Source organism: Tachypleus tridentatus, chromosome 12 (genome assembly GCF_004210375.1).
Source record: "Tachypleus tridentatus isolate NWPU-2018 chromosome 12, ASM421037v1, whole genome shotgun sequence".
In the NCBI taxonomy this organism is placed as follows: domain Eukaryota; kingdom Metazoa; phylum Arthropoda; class Merostomata; order Xiphosura; family Limulidae; genus Tachypleus; species Tachypleus tridentatus.
This window is the reverse complement of record NC_134836.1, coordinates 22,150,870-22,156,500: the sequence shown is the minus strand read 5'-3', so window position 1 is coordinate 22,156,500 and position 5,631 is coordinate 22,150,870.

Here is a 5,631-nt window from a genome sequence, read left to right as displayed (position 1 = left end):
GCAAACGTTCTGAACCTTGTTGCTAGGCGACCAAGATATTTATTTCTTCCAGAGAACCACGTGGTCGCGCGGGTACTGGAATCAACTGTACGTTTTCAGCCCCTTTTATTATTTGACTTTCAAAAATGAGAAACTTTACAAACGTGGTGTGTACGTTAAGTATTGGTTTGTAAATAGGTTGTGGGTTTCTAAAAAAGATGAAAAGGATTAGTGAGGATATAAATAGCCATATTTTTGGATTAAATCAAGAAGGAAGTTGCAAAGTGTGAGACCTCTTTAAATTAGATCTATGCGAGTGTGGTGGCGCTGAAGTATATATTATTGGATAATGTAGAAGCCAGAATAGTTGAAAAATTTAATGAACAAAAAAATTTGAAGTGACAGATTTTTTGTGACGGTTTCCTCTACTGTCCATTTACGGGAACTACCATCCAAAGAATACGTTTCTTTATTGTTCTAATCGAAATGTTGGTGAAACATAATGCTGTTCCCTAACTAACATTTCAGGAAAGTCCTACAACACATTAAATAACACAAAGTAGGTTTAACTTACGAGACGCCAGCGTAAGAAACACGAGCGAACTGCTATTGGTATAAAACTAGTAAAATTCACATTAGAAGAATCGACTGTTGCAGCTTTATATGAACGTATTTACTGACGAACCAGGTTCATTAAATTTATATGAACTTCATTAAGTTTAAAATAATACACATTTTTTAATACAATACTTTTACTTCCATACAACATTATCTAAAAGTAATAGATATGTCATAAAGGCCCGGCATGGATAGGTAGTTAGGGAGCTCGACTTGTAATTTGAGGTTCATATAATCGAATCCTCGTCACACCAAATATGCTCGCCCTTTCAGCCATGGGTGCGTTAATCCCACTATCTGTTTGTAAACGAGTAACCCGAGAGTTGGCGGTGGGTGGTTATGAGTAGCTAGCTACCTTTCCTCTCGTCTTACACTGCTAAATTATGGACGGCTAGCGCAGATTGCCCTCGTGCAACGAAATAAAAAAACATGAACATATGTCATAAGATAAAATGATCAGATCTACACCAGAAGGTTGAAATTACACATATAGATCTATAGAAGGTGATGATTTGTGGGAAAATTAGTTAATTAAAGAATAACTAAAACTATCTCACCCCACTGTGTGCGTGTTTATTGTAATCCTCATAAACATAATACAGAAATTAACGCCCCTGTTAAACTAATATAGTTCACCTTCATTGTTTATGTAATCTTCTGATAAGCTGAACAGAACTCTCTAAAAAACAACAAACATAAGTAACTACAAGAGACAGAGTAACATGTCTGATAGATGGATGGATAGTTGTTTCACGGAGAGCGTGGTAACAGATTGTCAATATGGTTTAGTTTGCTTTGAATTTCGCGCAAAGCTAAACGAGGGTTATCTGCGTTGGCCGTCTCTAATTTTGCAGTGTAACACTAGAGGGAAGGCAGCTAGTCATCACCACCCACCGCCAACTCTCGGGCTACTCTTTTACCAACGAATAGTGGGATTGACCGTCACATTATAACGCCCCCACGGCTGAAAGTGCGAGCATGTTTCGTGTGACGGGGATTTGAACCCGCGAACCTTGGATTACGAGTCGAGTGCCATGCGAGATCTGTTGATATGGAAGTGCTTCCTTTAACACTCCCCGATTTCAACAGAAAATCTGTTGCTACAAGTCAAACAATCTTATGAATAATTTCTGATTAACAGGAACACCAATCTTACTTTATTGTGATTTTAGGACTTTAAAATGGAAGGAAAAAGTCGTAAAAAGCAGGAGGCAAAAAAAAAACATTTTTATTCATAATAAACAAAATAAAAACATTATTATATTCCAAATACTTTATAAGAAGCTCATTGGTATTAAAAACTAAGATAATTCTTGAAATGAAACTTGAAGTGAGAGAAAATTAGAAGCTATTCTAACTTTCCTGTAACACAAGTCACTGATTTACCAAAACCTTGAAGAGAGAGAGTAAACCTTCACAAATAATTTATAAAAAGACATCGAGTTAAGTCAAAAATTTAGAAATGAGATAAACACAAACCTAAATGTATGTATATACATTGCTGTCCAAAATCTTAAGGCCAAAGAACATAAAAAAAAAAACATGCATTTTGCGTCGTTAAACTCAACCACTTATTTGGGTAGAGCTTCGAAAGATGAAAATACGAAAAGGGAAAATAAAAATAAACTTCTTTAGCATTTAATAGGGAAAATGTGAACACTATGAAATTAGCCTAAATACTAGCTGGTCAGAAGCTTAAGACCATACCAAAAAGAAGTCCTAAACAGGGTAGGAAATGCCCAACAAGAGATCTCAGTAGTGAGTTGCACGGCCGTCATTGCGAATAGCTGCAAACATTCGCTTTGGCATGGTCGATATAAGCGTTTGCAGAAGGCTGGCTGGAATGTTATTCCAAGTGTTGAAGATGGCTTCACGAAGATCATGCACTCTTTGGAATTGACGTCCATTTCTATAGACTTCCCTTGCCATCCACCCCAAACATTTTCAATGGGGTTCAGTTTGGGTGAACACGCTGGATGGTCCAAAAGAATCATCTTATTCGCCATGAAAAAGTACTTTGTTCTGCGGGCATTGTGGATTGCAGCGTTGTCCTGCTGAAAGATCCAGTCATTTCCACACAAGCTAGGGCTTTCAGTCAATAAGAATGCTCTCTCCAACACGCCAATGTAGCCAGCTGCTGTTTGACGCTCCTGTCTAACCTGAATCTCCATTGTTCCATAGAAGGAGAAAGCACCCCAGATCATGATGGGACCTCCTCCACTGTGTCGTGTAGAAAATGTCTCCGGTGAGATATCATTATCGTGCCAGGAACATTGGAAGCCATCTGGACCATCCAGGTTAATTTTTTTCTCATCAGAGAAAAAACCTTCTTCCACTTTTCTACGTCCCATGTTTGGTGCTTCTCAGCAAAATTTAACCGAGCTGTTTCGTGGTGTGGAAGGAGGCGTGGCCTTTTAGACGTTTACGATTTTTAAAGTCTTTCTTTCGAAGATGGCGTGTTATTGTTTTTGAGCTGTATTCTGCGTCCGTAAGGGCCTTAATCTGGTTCGACGATCGGTTGGTATCTTGCCGGAAAACAGCAGTTTTACTACGCCCAATCTCACCAGCGATGACACGTTGAGAGAGACCTTGCTTTTGCAGCTCGACAATTCTGCCACGTTCAAACCATGTCAACTTTTTAGCCTTTGCCATGTTTTTACCCAATGTAACACAGGAAATGTCAGTGGGAGATGTTGACAACACTAATGCTTGAACACAAATGACTAAATTTCGTCACGTGTTTACTGATTAATGCTTTGTTTCAGTATGGTCTTAAACTTTTAACCAGCTAGAATTTAGGCTCATTTCATAGTGTTCACATTTTGCCTATTAAATGCTAAAATGTTTATTTTTATTTTATCTAATTTCATCTTTCGAAGCTCTACTCAAATAAGTGATTGAGTTTAACAACGCAAAATACATATTTTTTCTTTATGTTCGTTGTCCTTAAGATTTTGGCCAGCAGTGTTTGGCCTCCCCCAAACAAACAACATGGGGTATAGAGATACATATCTTGAACTGTGAACCAATCTCTGATCGTGTAACTTCTTTGTTGCATAATATTTCTGTAAAATATTTCTACATAATATTGTTGAAACTTTGTGCGTTTATAGCCAAGTTTTCATTACCTAGTCGAGACGCACCAAACTTATTTCTAAAACTCGGGTTCTCCGTTACCCAGTTCCAATTCATAAAATGTTTTATTCTGGTAGTTATGGTCTTAGAAATTACTTTAAAAATCAATGTCTGAAAGTTGGGCCGTTTCTTGACCATTTCAAATCTCCATTGCTGGATATTACAGATTAATGGATGGATGTTGCTGAGGTTACCGTACCACTTACCTTTGAAGGAAATAAAAGAAAGCACAACTCGGTTTGTTTGTTTTTACTGAACTGTTTTTTGAAAAAAAGATGTTGCTTTTACCGTGTTCCCTCGAGTCTCTGATAAATTTGATGACTAATAATGCTAGAAATCTGGTTTTGATATCCACAATGAGTAGAGTGCTTAAAAGTACATTTAATGAAACCGAGCGTCTGACAGGCTTCTTTAAGATATTAGAATTATATATGACGTTTCTCCAACTTTCACTTTTTTCGAACATTAGATTAATTCCCGATTATACGTTTGTCACATAGAAAAAGAAGCGAATTATTGCTGTTTAAGTTTGTGGAATGCATCTTTCATGTTCAAGAGATTCCTTAAGTCGGTCCTTGTCAGGATTTCATATAACTTTAAATCCAAACGTTAAAGAGCAATGGAAAACGGACACTTCTGTCGTAAATATCGTTTACCGATAGAAATCGAGTCGTGAAATAATAAACTTTTGAATAAAAGAAGTAGTGACTTTTGGCGGGTTAGCTTCTAAGATATATTTAAGGGCTATTAAAAGGTAACATATAGTTTAACCCGAAAATAAATTTATTTGGTGGGTTTCGCACAAAACCACTAGACAGCCATCTTCACTAGCCGTTCCTAATTTTGAAGTGATAGAGAGACAAGGCAAATAGATAAAACCAACTACAATGAATTCTTGAGATACTCTTGTTTGGCCAAACAGTGGTACTGATAGCTACTCCTATAACCACGCGCGGCTCGTGACGTCACCTATATTAAATATGCAAGTGAAACGCTGTAACGAATAAGAATGTAACCATGTAAAGAGACTACGTTAACGATATCTCTAATGTTAGATTTTTGGATGCACGTAAACTGTGACAAATTTTCTGCCGCCCTAGTGGTTTCCATAGCAACCGCTAATCACGGGCGTAATTTCAAATTTTGTTTGTTTGTTTGTTAAGCACAAAGTGGACTATATGCTAATCAACCACAGGTATCAAAAAACACTTTTTAGCTATTTAAATCCACAGACTTACTGTTGAGGGCACTAGGGGGCAATTTGAAGACAACTCTGAAAAAAGGAAAATTAGTAACACTTCTTATAACAGCTTTGGACAATAAGGTCGTTCATTTGCAAGATAAGGTTAGACCAAAGTGCCTTACAAAGAGATTAGTTTCTTAATACAAAGTATAGTGTCCTCCTAGAAGGAAGAAATAATCTAGAATTTACTCCCACATGTTACATGCTACCGCCAAAGTGTAGTGTCGTCTTAGAAGTAAGGAATAGTTTAGAATTCACTCCAACATGGTACAACGGTATATCTGCGAACTTGCAACATTACAAACAGAGCACAGACAACCCTTTGTGTTTAATAACAAACAATAACAGCACTCCAAGATGTAATATGTTACCGTCGTGAAAAAAAAATGTAAATATATTTGGGTTATTATTCCAGACCCTTTATTAATAAGATGTTTCTATTGGTGAGAAATCACAAAACGCGGTTTCAATTTTAGATTAAATAAGTATGATTAGTGTATGTATTAGGCTGGTATATATGGTACTGGTGATTACTAGACGGTAATTATACGGTGTATCAAAAGTTCATATCGTTCCTTGTTATCGACTGTGTCAGTTACTGGACAAACACAGACGTGGTTCTACTTATCACAAGATATGTACTATAGGTACAAACC